At 43.1% G+C, this 21,628-nt stretch overlaps 1 protein-coding gene across 18 annotated transcripts in view; it reads left to right on the forward strand.

Annotated features, from left to right (window-relative positions):
• Nucleotides 1–4,621: 4,621 nt before the first annotated feature.
• The window catches only part of nrcama (neuronal cell adhesion molecule a), a 144,432-nt gene continuing 127,425 nt past the window's right edge, over nt 4,622–21,628 (forward strand). For 6 of the 18 annotated variants that reach the window (XM_036956886.1, XM_036956893.1, XM_036956894.1 and 3 more), the window contains exon 1: nt 4,624–4,890. The gene's annotated coding sequence lies outside the window, so the exon portion shown is untranslated. Of the gene's footprint in view, nt 4,891–21,628 lie in introns of all 18 variants that reach the window. The other 12 variants (XM_036956888.1, XM_036956892.1, XM_036956891.1 and 9 more) reach the window with 5 other exon arrangements.

A 21,628-nucleotide genomic window follows, 5' to 3' on the forward strand; every position in this document is an offset into this window, starting at 1 on the left:
ATTAGATGTTGCTTCAATGGATGCAATTCAATCAGCAAATATGTCCCATAAGGGATGAGCAAGGAAACCATTTAGAAACTCGCCTCACTGGATGAGGAATCGATATGTTCCCACAGATTCTCACAGTTTCCTGCATCAGGAGATAATATTTGCCGGAGGGCTCCAGAAGAGGCAAGAAGAGGAGCCCATGTGATAGATAATAATGAAATGAAGCAGAATGAAGATTTACTTCATGTTCTCTCTGTCTCACACACACACACACACACACACACACACACACACACACACACACACACACACACACACACACACACACACACACACACACACACACACACACACACACACAAACATAGAGAGTATGTATGAAAATAGACAAGTCAAAAATACACCGCGCTGTGTCTCTGGCTGCAATGCCACACTGTAAAACAACATCTGTCAGGGTTGTCATGCCACCACATTGTGAAGGAGTGACTGAAGTTCTCTCACATGGCCGTTGCCCTCGGCGACAGAGCAGTGCCTGGCCATAACACACGCTCTCTGAGTGACACACACACGTTCACCATTTACAGTTCACTTCCTGGAATATACTAAAGCACCAGGTCAAGGCCTTCGACTTCCAGCTGACCCCCCATCCCCCATCCCTGGACCACTATATCACTAAGGTTCGACTCCCGGCTGACCCCCCCCCATCCCTGGACCACTATATCACTAAGCTTCGACTCCCAGCTGACCCCCCCCCCCCCATCCCTGGACCACTATATCACTAAGCTTCGACTCCCAGCTGACTCACCCCCCCTCCCCCCATCCCTGGACCACTATATCACTAAGTTAAGGACCCTGGGACTAAACACCTCCCTCTGCAACTGGATCCTGGACTTCCTGACGGGGCGCCCCCAGGTGGTAAGGGTAAGTAACAACAAATCCGCCACGCTGATCCTACAGGGAAAGGAGGACCGGGCACGCCCCCGTTCTCATCGACGGGGCTGTAGTGGAGCAGGTTGAGAGCTTCAACTTCCTTGGTGTCCACATCACCAAAAAACTAGAATGGTCCAAACACACCAAGACAGTCGTGAAGAGGGCACAACAAAATCTATTCCCCCTCAGGGAAACAAAAAACAAAAAAAAGGACAGGTGTCTTTTATATTGATAACAAGTTCAAATAGGTGCCATTAATACAGGTAACGAGTGGAGGACAGAGGAGCCTCTTAAAGAAGAAGTTACAGGTCTGTGACAGCCAGAAATCTTGCTTGTTTGTAGGTGACCAAATACTTATTTTCCACCATAATTTGCAAATAAATTCATAACAAATCCTACAATGTGATTTTCTGGATTTTTTTTTCTCATTTTGTCTGTCATAGTTGAAGTGTACCTATGATGAAAATTACAGGCCTCTCTCATCTTTTTAAGTGGGAGAACTTGTACAATTGGTGGCTGACTAAATACTTTTTTGCCCCACTGTATGGAAGAGACACTATACACCTACTAGTACAGGAAATACCCCCTGGATATCTCAGCTTCAATGGTACAGATGTAACGGACAGCCAGTAGCATATTCACTACCTCCATTCATTTACCATTATGGTCACCTACAGGGGAGGAACTGGAAAATAAACACACTTAGGGAATTGACCGACACAAAAATATTTGAATTCACCTGAAGAACACTTTTATACATATCATTATGATTTTACTTTGTGTGTGTGTGTGTCTGTGTGTGTGTGTGTGTGTATGTGTGTGTGTGTGTGTGTGTGTGTATCTACATGTGTGTGTGTATATGTGTGTGTATGTGTGTGTGTATGTAAACTCAGCAAAAAAAGAAACGTCCTCTCACTGTCAACTGTGCTTATTTTCAGCAAACTTAACATGTGTACATTTTTGTATGAACATAACAAGATTCAACAACTGAGACATAAACTGAACAAGTTCCACAGACTTGTGACTAACAGAAATAGAATAATGTGTCCCTGTACAAAGGGGGAGGTCAAAATGAAAAGTAACAGTCAGTATCTGGTGTGGCCACCAGCTGCATTAAGTACTGCAGTGCATCTCCTCCTCATGGACTGCACCAGATTTGCCAGGTCTTGCTGTGAGATGTTACCCCACTCTTCCACCAAGGCACCTGCAAGTTCCTGGACATTTCTGGGGGGAATGGCCCTAGCCCTCACCCTCTGATCCAACAGGTCCCAGACGTGCTCAATGGGATTGAGATCCGGGCTCTTCGCTGGCCATGGCAGAACACTGACATTCCTGTCTTGCAGGAAATCACGCACAGAACGAGCAGTATGGCTGGTGGCATTGTCATGCTGGAGGGTCATGTCAGGATAAGCCTGCAGGAAGGGTACCACATGAGGGAGGAGGATGTCTCCCCTGTAATGCACAGCGTTGAGATTGCCTACATTGACAACAAGCTCAGTCCGATGATGCTGTGACACACCACCCCAGACCATGACGGACCCTCCACCTCCAAATCGATCCCGCTCCAGAGTACAGGCCTCGGTGTAACTCTCATTCCTTCGACGATAAACGCGAATCCGACCATCACCCCTGGTGAGACAAAACCGAGACTTGTCAGTGAAGAGCACTTTTTGCCAGTCCTGTCTGGTCCAGCGAGGGTGAGTTTGTGCCCATAGGTGACGTTGTTGCCGGTGATGTCTGGTGAGGACCTACCTTACAACGTTCCTGGTGTAACTCGGGCAGTTGTTGTTGCCATCCTGTACCTGTCCCACAGGTGTGATGTTCGGATGTACCGATCCTGTGCAGGTGTTGTTACACGTGGTCTGCTACTGCGAGGACGATCAGCTGTCCATCCTGTCTCCCTGTAGCACTGTCTTAGGCGTCTCACAGTACAGACATTGCAATTTATTGCCCTGGCCACATCTGCAGCCTTCATGCCTCCTTGCAGCATGCCTAAGGTACATTCACGCAGATGAGTAGGGACTCTGGGCATCTTTCTTTAGGTGTTTTTCAGAGTCTGTAGAAAGGCCTCTTTAGTGTCCTAAGTTTTCATAACTGTGACCTTAATTGCCTACCGTCTGTAAGCTGTTTGTGTCTTAACGACCGTTCCACAGGTGCATGTTCATTAACTGTTTATGGTTCATTGAACAAGCATGGGAGACAGTGTTTCAACCCTTTACAATGAAGATCTGTGAAGTTATTCAGATTTTTATGAATTATTTTTGAAAGGGTCCTGAAAAAGGGACGTTTCTTTTTTTGCTGAGTTTACGTGTGTGTGTGTGTGTCACCATAATGATCTGTATAAGGCAGAACAAACATTATGGGTCATGTTGGGACATGGTCAGACAGTTATGAATGAGACTGTAGACTAATGTTGGGACATGGTCAGACAGTTATGAACGAGACTGTAGACTAATGTTGGGACATGGTCAGACAGTTATGAACGAGACTGTAGACTAATGTTGGGACATGGTCACAGTTATGAACGAGACTGTAGACTAATGTTGGGACATGGTCAGACAGTTATGAACGAGACTGTAGACTAATGTTGGGACATGGTTGGACAGCTCCAGACTAAGATGAGGGAACCATTTACATAATGATAAAGATGTCTGTTTAGGCTACTGTGTGTGCCTGAGTGTAAGGGAGCGTGTGAGTTCATCCTTGTCCTCACTCAACCCAGTCTAATCTAATACAAGGTAATGTGATTGGGAGATGCACTAAAGCGTTTGACACTCACTACTATTTACATGAAGATGTGTTTAGACCAGCGATGTTCACCTTGTGGGTCACGGGAGTCTTCCTTGTCTGAGTAAAAAAAAAAAAAAAAAAAGAGTCTGAACTTTAACACTTAAACCAGGTAAAACAATTCAAATGAATTCCTACTTTTAAATAATTTAATCTCAGAAATGTTTTTCTGCAATCACAATACTTTTAATATAGAACTATTAACAGCGCCATTTTGGTTGATTTTGTGGTCTCAAACTAGTGAGTCTATTAACGTTCTTCATCAAGAATATGGGCAAAATTATATTATTGACAGTGAATGAGATAGGAATGTTGTTACCTTGTTTTCCAGATTGTATTTTGGCGATTATTTTTCCCTGATGCGAATATTGGGTCGCAAATTGAGAACCACTGGTTTAAACGACTCCCATTAGCCACCTGTCCTATGGCTGGTGACGATGGCACGTGTGTCCTACTGTCGGCCTACCTTTTTTTTATTCCAGAATTCGATCTCTGGAACAGATAAGTCCAAAATCACCAGTGATTCTCTCACAATATGTTCATCATATCCCCCAAACCCCTCCCCAAATTAAATATGGTACTGTACAAAACGTTCTTATTTTGGGGTCTGGATTCCCAGCCTATAGCAGTATCCTAACAGTCCGTGAAAACACCAAGCCTAGCCGACAGAGTGCTAATCTTTATCACCAAACATGACTAATTCATAGGGCAGATATAAAAGATCTACTGCTGCACAATTATTGTTTTATCCACAGCACACCATCATCCATCTATTATTTGTCATCTATTTTTTTTAATCATCATCCATCTTTTTTCAATATTTTTTTCTTTCTTACAATCATCCATCCATCTGTCTGCAGGTCCGGTCGCAGCCGCTCATTAGCCGGGGTCGCTGCAGCAGCGCGCTCCGTTCGTTCCTGAGCTCCTGCATTCTTCCTGCACCGGAGCGGTGGGTTGCGCGTGCGCGAGACGGCGGCAGCAAGAGCGCTGCTCGTTTGACAGCGGCTCGGGAAAAGGGAGCTGGTGCTAGAACCGGAGAACGGAGCAGAGGACCACAGGCTGTGAGGCTGCAGCAGGGAACGAGTCAGAGCACTGCCCGGAGACAGGAGACAAAAACCAACTCATCCTCTTCTATTCCTACAGCTGCGAGAAGAGAGAAAACCCTGTCCACGTTTGCTTTAACAGGTGAGATTTGTGGGCTCTTTTAATTACATTTTTCTGCTGGTGGTTATGATTTTTTAATGCTGTTGTCTTGTGTAGGCTGTGCTGTGTATGTATGATGAAATCCTCGCTGCTTTGCTATGTGAATAATGCGCATTTGGTGCAGTGGATGGATGTGTCAAGTCCAAGAGAGGATGGGGTGGCGGTCCAGTTGTGGATTTCCCATAGACACCGATGATGTTGCTGATATTTATGTTGTTGGCGTCAGGTGTGAATATGGAGGCTCGACATTATGTCGGTGTTTTTAGAGACGAAAGGAACATCATTTGATCAAAGGACAACACAGGCAGCAATAAGCGACAATGTGATTCAGAGCGTCTCTAGGCTATGATAACATACATTATTGTCGTTGTCTAGTTTGTGGTGGCTGCTTATCGTGTGATGATAATTATTATTTAATTTACCATATTAATTCATGTATTATGTTATATTCCATCCTTTGTGTGGAGAAAATATGTTTTGCCGGCCGGCATTATAGTTCAAGGGATTAGGCTATTGATGTCAACAGTCTATCAATGGCGTGGCCAGCTGTAAATTATATAATCGTGAATGAATTCCCTATTGGAAGCCTATCAATTAGGTAACAGTTTAGTGATGAGGCCTATATAGGCCTATGTGTCGTAAAGATGTGAGACATTTGAGAGGAGAAAGCGGGTGTAGCAACCACGTAGACCGACACAGACATTTCACGCTGCAGCAATTATTCTAGGCTAACTCCCTCTTTTATGCATGCGACCTATGAATGTGCTCTCTGCCCTTTGCATCGTGACACGCGGTAACGACCAATAACGATTAACGAGACGTTTATTCCCAGTAGTATAATAATACCGTTGTAGGCCTAGTCTGTGGTTGGTGTCATTTTATATAGGTCAAGGCCTGCTATACCGAGTAAAGCTGACGTGGGCTATAGATTCCCCCCAACTCCACATCATCACCATCTGTGAGGTTCAGAACGTCAGGGGGATCTCACAGGTAGAATCCCCTGAGCTCGATTGACTCCAAACAGCAATGCAAATGCTTCACACACAGTATATGGGTGCGTCCCAAATGACACTGGCCAAAAGTAGTGCACTATGTAGGGAATAGTGTCCCATTTTGGAGGCCACCATTATGTTTCTACTGACTACAGTAGGCCACCGTTATGTTTCTACTGAATACAGTAGGCCACTGTTATGTTTCTACTGAATACAGTAGGCCACTGTTATGTTTCTACTGAATACAGTAGGCCACCGTTATGTTTCTACTGACTACAGTAGGCCACTGTTATGTTTCTACTGACTACAGTAGGCCACCGTTATGTTTCTACTGACTACAGTAGGCCACCGTTATGTTTCTACTGAATACAGTAGGCCACTGTTATGTTTCTACTGAATACAGTAGGCCACCGTTATGTTTCTACTGACTACAGTAGGCCACTGTTATGTTTCTACTGACTACAGTAGGCCACCGTTATGTTTCTACTGAATACAGTAAGCCACCGTTATGTTTCTACTGACTACAGTAGGCCACCGTTATGTTTCTACTGAATACAGTAGGCCACTGTTATGTTTCTACTGAATACAGTAGGCCACCGTTATGTTTCTACTGACTACAGTAGGCCACTGTTATGTTTCTACTGAATACAGTAGGCCACCGTTATGTTTCTACTGACTACAGTAGGCCACTGTTATGTTTCTACTGACTACAGTAGGCCACTGTTATGTTTCTACTGACTACAGTAGGCCACTGTTATGTTTCTACTGAATACAGTAGGCCACTGTTATGTTTCTACTGACTACAGTAGGCCACCGTTATGTTTCTACTGACTACAGTAAGCCACTGTTATGTTTCTACTGACTACAGTAGGCCACCGTTATGTTTCTACTGACTACAGTAGGCCACCGTTATGTTTCTACTGACTACAGTAGGCCACTGTTATGTTTCTACTGACTACAGTAGGCCACTGTTATGTTTCTACTGACTACAGTAGGCCACTGTTATGTTTCTACTGACTACAGTAGGCCACTGTTATGTTTCTACTGACTACAGTAGGCCACTGTTATGTTTCTACTGACTACAGTAGGCCACTGTTATGTTTCTACTGACTACAGTAGGCCACCGTTATGTTTCTACTGAATACAGTAGGCCACTGTTATGTTTCTACTGAATACAGTAGGCCTTAACAGATGGTCCCATGTAGAGCCATATTATGGTCCCATGTAGAGCCATATTATGGTCCCATGTAGAGCCATATTATGGTCCCATGTAGAGCCATATTATGGTCCTATGTAGAGCCATATTATGGTCCCATGTAGAGCCATATTATGGTCCCATGTAGAGCCATATTATGGTCCCATGTAGAGCCATATTATGGTCCCATGTAGAGCCATATTATGGTCCCATTGTGAGGCTGATATTATTTCATGCTGATACTGTATATATATATTGTTTGACATGTTGACAACAAGTCCTACTTCCCAAATTATAATCTGGTAAAAAATGAAAGGTTAAACACGAGTCAATAATCCGTTGGTAAGGGGGATTGAACAGATGTTTTGAGATATTTCTGTAGTGACCAGGACAAGGATGAATTCTGTATATACCAGGGTGTGTTTGATTGGTGACATGTTGACAGATGTCCGGTGGCATTATTCTCTGGTGTGTGTGTGTGTGTGTGTGTGTGTGTGTGTGTGTGTGTGTGTGTGTGTGTGTGTGTGTGTGTGTGTGTGTGTGTGTGTGTGTGTGTGTGTGTGTGTGTGTGAGATCCTCTGATTCATAGACCCCACATGGTGCTGATGATGATTCCATGGTTGTTGTGATATGCTACTTTGGGAAAAGCCTGAGAACTGGAGTAGTGGGAGGAAATAAATAGCTATTATGAATGTCACTGTGTTTGTCTGTGTGGGGTTTGAAGGGGTTTTATGAATGTCACTGTGTTTGTCTGTGTGGGGTTTTATGAATGTCACTGTGTTTGTCTGTGTGGGGTTTGAAGGGGTTTTATGAATGTCACTGTGTTTGTCTGTGTGGGGTTTGAAGGGGTTTTTGAATGTCACTGTGTTTGTCTGTGTGAGGTTTGAAGGGGTTTTATGAATGTCACTGTGTTTGTCTGTGTGGGGTTTGAAGGGATTTTATGAATGTCACTGTGTTTGTCTGTGTGGGGTTTTATGAATGTCACTGTGTTTGTCTGTGTGGGGTTTGAAGGGGTATTATGAATGTCACTGTGTTTGTCTGTGTGGGGTTTTATGAATGTCACTGTGTTTGTCTGTGTGGGGTTTGAAGGGGTTTTATGAATGTCACTGTGTTTGTCTGTGTGGGGTTTGAAGGGGTTTTTGAATGTCACTGTGTTTGTCTGTGTGAGGTTTGAAGGGGTTTTATGAATGTCACTGTGTCTGTGTGGGGTTTGAAGGGGTTTTATGAATGTCACTGTGTTTGTCTGTGTGGGGTTTTATGAATGTCACTGTGTTTGTCTGTGTGGGGTTTGAAGGGGTTTTATGAATGTCACTGTGTTTGTCTGTGTGGGGTTTGAAGGGGTTTTTGAATGTCACTGTGTTTGTCTGTGTGAGGTTTGAAGGGGTTTTATGAATGTCACTGTGTTTGTCTGTGTGGGGTTTGAAGGGGTTTTATGAATGTCACTGTGTTTGTCTGTGTGGGGTTTGAAGGGGTATTATGAATGTCACTGTGTTTGTCTGTGTGGGGTCTGAAGGGGTTTTATGAATGTCACTGTGTTTGTCTGTGTGGGGTTTGAAGGGGTTTTAATGAATGTCACTGTGTTTGTCTGTGTAGGGTTTGAAGGGGTTTTATGAATGTCACTGTGTTTGTCTGTGTGGGGTTTGAAGGGGTTTTATGAATGTCACTGTGTTTGTCTGTGTGGGTTTTTATGAATGTCACTGTGTTTGTCTGTGTGGGGTTTGAAGGGGTTTTATGAATGAATGTCACTGTGTTTGTCTGTGTGGGGTTTTATGAATGTCACTGTGTTTGTCTGTGTGGGGTTTGAAGGGATTTTATGAATGTCACTGTGTTTGTCTGTGTGGGGTTTGAAGGGATTTTATGAATGTCACTGTGTTTGTCTGTGTGGGGTTTGAAGGGATTTTATGAATGTCACTGTGTTTGTCTGTGTGGGGTTTGAAGGGATTTTATGAATGTCACTGTGTTTGTCTGTGTGGGGTTTGAAGGGGTTTTATGAATGTCACTGTGTTTGTCTGTGTGGGGTTTGAAGGGGTTTTATGAATGTCACTGTGTTTGTCTGTGTGGGGTTTGAAGGAGTTTTATGAATGTCACTGTGTTTGTCTGTGTGAGGTTTGAAGGGATTTTATGAATGTCACTGTGTTTGTCTGTGTGAGGTTTGAAGGGGTATTATGAATGTCACTGTGTTTGTCTGTGTGGGGTTTGAAGGGGTTTTATGAATGTCACTGTGTTTGTCTGTGTGGGGTTTGAAGGGGTTTTATGAATGTCACTGTGTTTGTCTGTGTGGGGTTTTATGAATGTCACTGTGTTTGTCTGTGTGGGGTTTTATGAATGTCACTGTGTTTGTCTGTGTGGGGTTTGAAGGGGTTTTGTGAATGTCACTGTGTTTGTCTGTGTGGGTTTTTATGAATGTCACTGTGTTTGTCTGTGTGGGGTTTGAAGGGGTTTTATGAATGAATGTCACTGTGTTTGTCTGTGTGGGGTTTTATGAATGTCACTGTGTTTGTCTGTGTGGGGTTTGAAGGGATTTTATGAATGTCACTGTGTTTGTCTGTGTGGGGTTTGAAGGGATTTTATGAATGTCACTGTGTTTGTCTGTGTGGGGTTTGAAGGGATTTTATGAATGTCACTGTGTTTGTCTGTGTGGGGTTTGAAGGGATTTTATGAATGTCACTGTGTTTGTCTGTGTGGGGTTTGAAGGGGTTTTATGAATGTCACTGTGTTTGTCTGTGTGGGGTTTGAAGGGATTTTATGAATGTCACTGTGTTTGTCTGTGTGGGGTTTGAAGGGATTTTATGAATGTCACTGTGTTTGTCTGTGTGGGGTTTGAAGGGATTTTATGAATGTCACTGTGTTTGTCTGTGTGGGGTTTGAAGGGGTTTTATGAATGTCACTGTGTTTGTCTGTGTGGGGTTTGAAGGGGTATTATGAATGTCACTGTGTTTGTCTGTGTGGGGTTTGAAGGGGTATTATGAATGTCACTGTGTTTGTCTGTGTGGGGTTTGAAGGGGTTTTATGAATGTCACTGTGTTTGTCTGTGTGGGGTTTGAAGGGGTTTTATGAATGTCACTGTGTTTGTCTGTGTGGGGTCTGAAGGGGTTTTATGAATGTCACTGTGTTTGTCTGTGTGGGGTTTGAAGGGGTTTTATGAATGTCACTGTGTTTGTCTGTGTGGGGTTTGAAGGGGTTTTATGAATGTCACTGTGTTTGTCTGTGTGAGGTTTGAAGGGCTTTGCAGCATGTGACCTGTTTCATGATGCTGTTTCCAAATGTTGTCCTTTGTGGTGTGGGTTACGACATCGGTCATACTTAGGGAGATGTGACCCTGAGACATGACCAGGGAAAACTCTGAGCCTGGGCTGTAGGATATAACCAGAGGTCAGAGTTGATCCTGGTTATCCATAACTCTACTTCCCAGCTTTGAACCCCAACCAGGATTAACGGTCAGCTCAATTAACTGTTATTGTGTAAGACATTAACATAAGACAGAGTCTTCATATGGGATCTTGTTCCTATCGTCCCCCTCAGTCAAGATTCAACATGTTCCCATCTTCCCCCTCAGTCAAGATTCAACATGTTCCCATCTTCCCCCTCAGTCAAGATTCAACATGTTCCCATCTTCCCCCTCAGTCAAGATTCAACATGTTCCCATCTTCCCCCTCAGTCAAGATTCAACATGTTCCCATCTTCCCCCTCAGTCAAGATTCAACAACATGTTCCCATCGTCCCCCTCAGTCAAGATTCAACATGTTCCTATCGTCCCCCTCAGTCAAGATTCAACAACATGTTCCCATCGTCCCCCTCAGTCAAGATTCAACATGTTCCCATCTTCCCCCTCAGTCAAGATTCAACAACATGTTCCCATCGTCCCCCTCAGTCAAGATTCAACATGTTCCCATCTTCCCCCTCAGTCAAGATTCAACATGTTCCCATCTTCCCCCTCAGTCAAGATTCAACAACATGTTCCCATCGTCCCCCTCAGTCAAGATTCAACATGTTCCCATCGTCCCCCTCAGTCAAGATTCAACATGTTCCTATCGTCCCCCTCAGTCAAGATTCAACAACATGTTCCCATCGTCCCCCTCAGTCAAGATTCAACATGTTCCCATCTTCCCCCTCAGTCAAGATTCAACAACATGTTCCCATCTTCCCCCTCAGTCAAGATTCAACAACATGTTCCCATCTTCCCCCTCAGTCAAGATTCAACATGTTCCCATCTTCCCCCTCAGTCAAGATTCAACAACATGTTCCCATCTTCCCCCTCAGTCAAGATTCAACATGTTCCCATCTTCCCCCTCAGTCAAGATTCAACATGTTCCCATCTTCCCCCTCAGTCAAGATTCAACATGTTCCCATCGTCCCCCTCAGTCAAGATTCAACAACATGTTCCCATCTTCCCCCTCAGTCAAGATTCAACATGTTCCCATCTTCCCCCTCAGTCAAGATTCAACATGTTCCCATCTTCCCCCTCAGTCAAGATTCAACATGTTCCCATCTTCCCCCTCAGTCAAGATTCAACATGTTCCCATCTTCCCCCTCAGTCAAGATTCAACATGTTCCCATCTTCCCCCTCAGTCAAGATTCAACAACATGTTCCCATCGTCCCCCTCAGTCAAGATTCAACATGTTCCCATCATCCCCCTCAGTCAAGATTCAACATGTTCCTATCGTCCCCCTCAGTCAAGATTCAACAACATGTTCCCATCGTCCCCCTCAGTCAAGATTCAACATGTTCCCATCTTCCCCCTCAGTCAAGATTCAACAACATGTTCCCATCTTCCCCCTCAGTCAAGATTCAACATGTTCCCATTGTCTCCCTCAGTCAGCCCTCAGCTCTCAGAATACAGCCACTGTCTAGGGGGCACCCAGCCCTCAGCTCTCAGAATACAGCCACTGTCTAGGGGGCACCCAGCCCTCAGCTCTCAGTATACAGCCACTGTCTAGGGGGCACCCAGCCCTCAGCTCTCAGTATACAGCCACTGTCTAGGGGGCACCCAGCCCTCAGCTCTCAGTATACAGCCACTGTCTAGGGGCACCCAGCCCTCAGCTCTCAGTATACAGCCACTGTCTAGGGGCACCCAGCCCTCAGCTCTCAGTATACAGCCACTGTCTAGGGGGCACCCAGCTCTCAGCTCTCAGTATACAGCCACTGTCTGGGGGGCACCGAGCCCTCAGCTCTCAGTATCCAGCCACTGTCTGGGGGGCACCCAGCCCTCAGCTCTCAGCATAGAGCTGCAATGGTTGTGCTTGTTGTTTTATCAGATCAGGAACCACATTAAATTAACATGACTGGTTAGAGATTGATGGATTGGAAAATGGGGGAAATTTCATACAGGAGATATCTAATGGTTCTGGTAAGTACGTGAGGTTGCCATAGTGACTACCTCGAACAGCTGTTGTTGTTTTCCTGCTGGTGAAATCCAGCTTGCTGTGTTTTTGGCTTTTTCATCAATGCATTAATAAGTCAGTCAGTCATTCAGTCAGTTATTAATGGTTAAAACCATGTAGAGCCCAATGACACTGCCAGGCCAGATGGACTAACAGCAGTGGTCATCTCTAGTCACCCACGCACTGCCCAGGTCCCATGGTCTTGTGGAGAAAGTTATGGTTTTGATGACCCAGTGAGGGTTAGTCTAACTACCACACACTCCATATACAGAACAAAGAGAGTTGGCCTGGTACACCTCTGGCAGGAGGAGAGGAGAAGAGAAGAGAGGAGAGGAGAGACATGTTGACAGCACCAGCTGTGCCAGAGCTCTTCTGAAGCGTAACGCCGTGAACCATGAGGATAATGAAAGACGACATGGCATGTTCCACCTCTCCCTTCTCCCCCTTCTCCCCACCTCTCCCTTCTCCCTACCTCTCCCCCTCTCCCCACCTCTCCCCTCTCCCCCCTCTCCCCACCTCTCCCCTTTCCCCCCTCTCCCCACCTCTCCCTCCCCCCTCCTCTCCCTCCCCTCTCTCCACCTCTCCCCTCCCCCCCTATCCCCACCTCGCCCTTCTCCTCACCTCTCCCCACCTCTCCCCTCTCCCTCCCCTCTTTCCACCTCTCCCCTCTCCCTCCCCTCTCTCCACCTCTCCCCTCTCCCTCCCTTCTCCCCACCTCTCCCCTCTCCCTCCCCTCTCTCCACCTCTCCCCTCTCTCCCTCCCCTCTCTCCACCTCTCCCCTCTCCCTGCCATCTCCACTTCCCCCGTCTCTCCTTCCTCTAACTCCACCTCTCTCCCCTCTCCATCTCTCTCCTACTCTCTCCTCTCTCCCCACCTCACCCTTCTCCCCACTGGTAGGTAGTACAGTAGTTTTCAGTAGCTGTATTTCAGCAGAAATACACACACACACACACACACACACACACACACACACACACACACACACACACACACACACACACACACACACACACACACACACACACACACACACACACACACACACACACACACACACACCCTTTGTTGTCTTGGCAGTTCAGACGTTTGTGACATTTTTAATTGCTCAGTAAATGCCACTGGTGGCCTGTTTCCTGATTTGAGATGTAAGACCTGCTTATGTCCAGAGAGAGCGAATTAAAGCCAAAGCTCTTGTTGGGAAATCACCACATTCAATGGGGTCTGTGATTGGAGAGTTCAAAGGTCGCTGTTTAATAAAGATTTGGGGAGATCTACATTGACATTGAGTGAAATGTGGCAGTTTTTTTAGGAGGAAAATCGTTCCAAACTCTCTCTCCAACTGCCACGAGCCCCGGGCACCTAAAACGTGGATGTGGATTAAGGCAGCCCCCCGCACCTCTCTGATTCAGAGGGGTTGGGTTAAATGCAGAAGACACATTTCAGTTGAAGGCAGTCAGTTGTACCCTTTATAGTACAATGAAGGTTTATGGAAGATAAGAATTGATCATCAGGACTTCACACAGTAAGAGTTGCAACTTGAGTTTGTAAGGGAGAGGTTTACAGGTTACTGTTTAAAAAATATTTGGTAGGATTTAAATTGACATTGACTGACAAAGTTGGTTTTTGGAGGCAAATCTGCAATCTCTTTCCATCTGTCATGAGCTAAGTGCAGACATGGTTTATAGATGGTTTATGAAAGATAATAATTAATAATCAGGGGTTTTGATTAATTTACAGTTGATCTTTGGCTTTAATTAGGTGGGGACATTTTTTTTTTTTTTGACTTTGTGGCAGACGTTCTTTTCACTATGAACAAATAATATGCTAATGCCTTGTACATAGTATGGTGAGATTAATGCCTTGTACATAGTATAGTGAGATTAATGCCTTGTACATAGTATAGTGAGATTAATGCCTTGTACATAGTATAGTGAGATTAATGCCTTGTACATAGTATAGTGAGTTTAATGCCTTGTACATAGTATGGTGAGTTTAATGCCTTGTACATAGTATAGTGAGTTTAATGCCTTGTACATAGTATGGTGAGATTAATGCCTTGTACATAGTATGGTGAGTTTAATGCCTTGTACATAGTATGGTGAGTTTAATGCCTTGTACATTGTTTGGTGATCTTAATGCCTTGTACATAGTATGGTGAGTTTAATGCCTTGTACATAGTATGGTGAGTTTAATGCCTTGTACAGTACATAGTATAGTGAGATGAATGCCTTGTACATAGTATGGTGAGTTTAATGCCTTGCACAGTAGTATAGTGAGATTAATGCCTTGTACATACTATGGTGAGTTTAATGCCTTGTACATAGTATGGTGAGTTTAATGCCTTGTACAGTAGTATAGTGAGATTAATGCCTTGTACATAGTATGGTGAGTTTAATGCCTTGTACAGTAGTATAGTGAGATTAATGCCTTGTACATAGTATGGTGAGTTTAATGCCTTGTACAGTAGTATAGTGAGATTAATGCCTTGTACAGTAGTATAGTGAGATGAATGCCTTGTACATAGTATGGTGAGTTTAATGCCTTGCACAGTAGTATAGTGAGATTAATGCCTTGTACAGTAGTATAGTGAGTTTAATGCCTTGTACAGTAGTATAGTGAGATTAATGCATTGTACATAGTATGGTGAGTTTAATGCCTTGTACAGTAGTATAGTGAGATTAATGCCTTGCACATAGTATGGTGAGTTTAATGCCTTGTACAGTAGTATAGTGAGTTTAATGCCTTGTACAGTAGTATAGTGAGATTAATGCATTGTACATAGTTTGGTGAGTTTAATGCCTTGTACATAGTATGGTGATCTTAATGCCTTGTACAGGAGGCCTACAGAAGGTTCAAAATATTATCCCAAACAGTGAAATCTTTATCTCAGCTCTGAGATTTAGGTCAAAGTAACCATTCAACTAGGCCACATTCTCTCCTCACCCAAACAACCAATGGCTTTAAGACTTCTATGGTCACATGTTGAGAGTCGTTTAAATAAACCAACCAGACGTAAGCTCATAACAATGATTACTAAACACGTTTTCTGAGAGCATAATAGATTCTGTCAGTCTGTGACGGATTCTTCCCTCTGCCGCGTGTGTGTGTGTGTGTGTGTGTGTGTGTGTGTGTGTGTGTGTGTGTGTGTGTGTGTGTGTGTGTGTGTGTGTGTGTGTGTGTGTGTGTGTGTGTGTGTGTGTGTGTGTGTGTGTGTGTGTGTGTGTGTGTGTGTGTGTGTGTGCATCAAAGATCTATACTCAGCATTATGTGGGAGGGAAACTGAGATATTCCTTCCATGCCTGGCAGCTTTGTTTGTTTTCAATCACATTCACAACCCATATTTAATTTCATGAAGTGATTCATTTGACAGGGAAATGTAATTTAGGGCCCTTCGTCAGCGTGTACTGTATATGTATATGGCTGATAGAATAATCTATAGAACACTACATCATAAGCCTTTCTGTCAGCGTGTATTCTCTCAGGCGTGTGTATATATACAGTATACGGTTTCTAGAACAATCTATAGAACATTACATCATAAGCCTTTTATATCAGCGTATACATTCCCTCGATTTTCACAAAGTTCTCCCATACTATCTATCTATAGACAAATACAACTTTTACGTTTGTTTTTTTAATCAGCATCCTCCTCAAGGGTTCTCCCATAGATCTGTCCTATCGCCAAGCTGTCAGAAGGGTGGTCAGTGCTTTGTACTGAATGGAGAAGTAGCATCACTATCTGAGTGGTGTGGGAAAATGAAGTCCAGTTCAATGGAGTCTGTATCCTATCACTAACCTCTCCTACCCGTCTGGGCCGACAGAGAGGCCCATTCTGTGGCTTCAGTGGAGGTTTTCGGGGGCTGAAACTAATACAGAATGTCTTTGTGGTGAAGATAAACGGTTCAGCAGCTGGCCTGTTCACAAATGAAGAGGCTGAACACTGAACAAGCGTACAGGCTCAATTTGGGGATGTAATTTATGAGCGCACGGGGTTTGTGGTTGTGGATGGAGGATGTGGCGGCCCACTGATAAACCAATTAGAGGAGACGGGTCTTTATGTCTATGGTCTGTCTGCCTTCCTCCTCAGAGAGGAAGAGGAAGTGGTGGTGGGAGGAAGCTGGTCCTGTGATGCTGGCTGTAATCTCTGCTAGTGGCACACACTCCCCATCTTTCACATTCCCCTCCCATCTCTGTTCACAAGGAACCATTTGGTCCTGGGGTGATTATATTTAACTTCTGCTTTTATTATGGATGTTACTGCATCATAAAGTATGGAAGACTAACCGTCCCCAATAGAGCATTAACCTCCCTCCCTCCCTCCCTCCCTCCCTCCCTCCCTCCCTCCCTCCCTCCCTCCCTCCCTCCCTCCCTCCCTCCCTCCCTCCCTCCCTCCCTCCCTCCCTCTCTCTCTCGCTCTCTCTCGCTCTCTCTCTATCTCTCTCCCCCTCCCTCCCTCCCTCCCTCCCATGACTCTGGTCCTAAGGGTAGCAGTATGTTTTATGTCCTTCAATTACTAGATCGGCCAGTGTGCCACAGATAAACACAAGATCCTAAATCCTTTGTATTGCAATATTTGTATCCTTTATATAATGAGGTTATGTCACCTGACCTGTAGTAGATGTGTCCTATAGATAATGAGGTTATGTCACCTGACCTGTAGTAGATGTGTCCTATAGATAATGAGGTTATGTCACCTGACCTGTAGTAGATGTGTCCTATAGATAATGAGGTTATGTCACCTGAACTGTAGTAATGTGTCCTATAGATAATGAGGTTATGTCACCTGAACTGTAGTAATGTGTCCTATAGATAATGAGGTTATGTCACCTGAACTGTAGTAGATGTGTCCTATAGATAATGAGGTTATGTCACCTGAACTGTAGTAATGTGTCCTATAGATAATGAGGTTATGCCACCTGAACTGTAGTAGATGTGTCCTATAGATAATGAGGTTATGTCACCTGAACTGTAGTAGATGTGTCCTATAGATAATGAGGTTATGTCACCTGAACTGTAGTAATGTGTCCTATAGATAATGAGGTTATGTCACCTGAACTGTAGTAATGTGTCCTATAGATAATGAGGTTATGTCACCTGAACTGTAGTAATGTGTCCTATAGATAATGAGGTAATGTCACCTGAACTGTAGTAGATGTGTCCTATAGATAATGAGGTTATGTCACCTGAACTGTAGTAGATGTGTCCTATAGATAATGAGGTTATGTCACCTGAACTGTAGTAATGTGTCCTATAGATAATGAGGTTATGTCACCTGAACTGTAGTAGATGTGTCCTATAGATAATGAGGTTATGTCACCTGAACTGTAGTAATGTGTCCTATAGATAATGAGGTTATGTCACCTGAACTGTAGTAGATGTGTCCTATAGATAATGAGGTTATGTCACCTGAACTGTAGTAATGTGTCCTATAGATAATGAGGTTATGTCACCTGAACTGTAGTAATGTGTCCTATAGATAATGAGGTTATGTCACCTGAACTGTAGTAGATGTGTCCTATAGATAATGAGGTTATGTCGCCTGAACTGTAGTAATGTGTCCTATAGATAATGAGGTTATGTCACCTGAACTGTAGTAGATGTGTCCTATAGATAATGAGGTTATGTCACCTGAACTGTGGTAGATGTGTCCTATAGATAATGAGGTTATGTCACCTGAACTGTAGTAGATGTGTCCTATAGATAATGAGGTTATGTCACCTGAACTGTAGTAATGTGTTCTATAGATAATGAGGTTATGTCACCTGAACTGTAGTAGATGTGTCCTATAGATAATGAGGTTATGTCACCTGAACTGTAGTAGATGTGTCCTATAGATAATGAGGTTATGTCACCTGAACTGTAGTAGATGTGTCCTATAGATAATGAGGTTATGCCACCTGAACTGTAGTAATGTGTCCTATAGATAATGAGGTTATGTCACCTGAACTGTAGTAGATGTGTCCTATAGATAATGAGGTTATGTCACCTGAACTGTAGTAATGTGTTCTATAGATAATGAGGTTATGTCACCTGAACTGTAGTAGATGTGTCCTATAGATAATGAGGTTATGTCACCTGAACTGTAGTAATGTGTCCTATAGATAATGAGGTTCTGTCACCTGAACTGTAGTAGATGTGTCCTATAGATAATGAGGTTCTGTCACCTGAACTGTAGTAGATGTGTCCTATAGATAATGAGGTTATGTCACCTGAACTGTAGTAATGTGTCCTATAGATAATGAGGTTATGTCACCTGAACTGTAGTAGATGTGTCCTATAGATAATGAGGTTATGTCACCTGAACTGTAGTAGATGTGTCCTATAGATAATGAGGTTATGTCACCTGAACTGTAGTAATGTGTCCTATAGATAATGAGGTTATGTCACCTGAACTGTAGTAATGTGTCCTATAGATAATGAGGTTATGTCACCTGAACTGTAGTAATGTGTCCTATAGATAATGAGGTTATGTCACCTGAACTGTAGTAATGTGTTCTATAGATAATGAGGTTATGTCACCTGAACTGTAGTAGATGTGTCCTATAGATAATGAGGTTATGTCACCTGAACTGTAGTAATGTGTCCTATAGATAATGAGGTTCTGTCACCTGAACTGTAGTAGATGTGTCCTATAGATAATGAGGTTCTGTCACCTGAACTGTAGTAGATGTGTCCTATAGATAATGAGGTTATGTCACCTGAACTGTAGTAATGTGTCCTATAGATAATGAGGTTATGTCACCTGAACTGTAGTAGATGTGTCCTATAGATAATGAGGTTATGTCACCTGAACTGTAGTAGATGTGTCCTATAGATAATGAGGTTATGTCACCTGAACTGTAGTAATGTGTCCTATAGATAATGAGGTTATGTCACCTGAACTGTAGTAATGTGTCCTATAGATAATGAGGTTATGTCACCTGAACTGTAGTAATGTGTCCTATAGATAATGAGGTTATGTCACCTGAACTGTAGTAATGTGTCCTATAGATAATGAGGTTATGTCACCTGAACTGTAGTAATGTGTCCTATAGATAATGAGGTTATGTCACCTGAACTGTAGTAGATGTGTCCTATAGATAATGAGGTTATGTCACCTGACCTGTAGTAATGTGTCCTATAGATAATGAGGTTATGCCATCTGAACTGTAGTAATGTGTCCTATAGATAATGAGGTTATGTCACCTGAACTGTAGTAGATGTGTCCTATAGATAATGAGGTTATGTCACCTGAACTGTGGTAGATGTGTCCTATAGATAATGAGGTTATGTCACCTGAACTGTAGTAGATGTGTCCTATAGATAATGAGGTTATGTCACCTGAACTGTAGTAATGTGTTCTATAGATAATGAGGTTATGTCACCTGAACTGTAGTAGATGTGTCCTATAGATAATGAGGTTATGTCACCTGAACTGTAGTAGATGTGTCCTATAGATAATGAGGTTATGTCACCTGAACTGTAGTAGATGTGTCCTATAGATAATGAGGTTATGCCACCTGAACTGTAGTAATGTGTCCTATAGATAATGAGGTTATGTCACCTGAACTGTAGTAGATGTGTCCTATAGATAATGAGGTTATGTCACCTGAACTGTAGTAATGTGTTCTATAGATAATGAGGTTATGTCACCTGAACTGTAGTAGATGTGTCCTATAGATAATGAGGTTATGTCACCTGAACTGTAGTAATGTGTCCTATAGATAATGAGGTTCTGTCACCTGAACTGTAGTAGATGTGTCCTATAGATAATGAGGTTCTGTCACCTGAACTGTAGTAGATGTGTCCTATAGATAATGAGGTTATGTCACCTGAACTGTAGTAATGTGTCCTATAGATAATGAGGTTATGTCACCTGAACTGTAGTAGATGTGTCCTATAGATAATGAGGTTATGTCACCTGAACTGTAGTAGATGTGTCCTATAGATAATGAGGTTATGTCACCTGAACTGTAGTAATGTGTCCTATAGATAATGAGGTTATGTCACCTGAACTGTAGTAATGTGTCCTATAGATAATGAGGTTATGTCACCTGAACTGTAGTAATGTGTCCTATAGATAATGAGGTTATGTCACCTGAACTGTAGTAATGTGTCCTATAGATAATGAGGTTATGTCACCTGAACTGTAGTAATGTGTCCTATAGATAATGAGGTTATGTCACCTGAACTGTAGTAGATGTGTCCTATAGATAATGAGGTTATGTCACCTGACCTGTAGTAATGTGTCCTATAGATAATGAGGTTATGCCATCTGAACTGTAGTAATGTGTCCTATAGATAATGAGGTTATGTCACCTGAACTGTAGTAGATGTGTCCTATAGATAATGAGGTTATGTCACCTGAACTGTAGTAGATGTGTCCTATAGATAATGAGGTTATGTCACCTGAACTGTAGTAATGTGTCCTATAGATAATGAGGTTATGTCACCTGAACTGTAGTAGATGTGTCCTATAGATAATGAGGTTATGTCACCTGAACTGTAGTAGATGTGTCCTCTACATAATGAGGTTATGTCACCTGAACTGTAGTAGATGTGTCCTATAGATAATGAGGTTATGTCACCTGAACTGTAGTAGATGTGTCCTATAGATAATGAGGTTATGTCACCTGAACTGTAGTAGATGTGTCCTATAGATAATGAGGTTATGTCACCTGAACTGTAGTAGATGTGTCCTATAGATAATGAGGTTATGTCACCTGAACTGTAGTAATGTGTCCTATAGATAATGAGGTTATGTCACCTGAACTGTAGTAGATGTGTCCTATAGATAATGAGGTTATGTCACCTGAACTGTAGTAATGTGTCCTATAGATAATGAGGTTATGTCACCTGAACTGTAGTAGATGTGTCCTATAGATAATGAGGTTATGTCACCTGAACTGTAGTAATGTGTCCTATAGATAATGAGGTTATGTCACCTGAACTGTAGTAGATGTGTCCTATAGATAATGAGGTTATGCCACCTGAACTGTAGTAGATGTGTCCTATAGATAATGAGGTTATGTCACCTGAACTGTAGTAGATGTGTCCTATAGATAATGAGGTTATGTCACCTGAACTGTAGTAGATGTGTCCTATAGATAATGAGGTTATGTCACCTGAACTGTAGTAGATGTGTCCTATAGATAATGAGGTTATGTCACC

Source organism: Oncorhynchus mykiss, chromosome 21 (genome assembly GCF_013265735.2).
Source record: "Oncorhynchus mykiss isolate Arlee chromosome 21, USDA_OmykA_1.1, whole genome shotgun sequence".
NCBI classification, from domain to species: domain Eukaryota; kingdom Metazoa; phylum Chordata; class Actinopteri; order Salmoniformes; family Salmonidae; genus Oncorhynchus; species Oncorhynchus mykiss.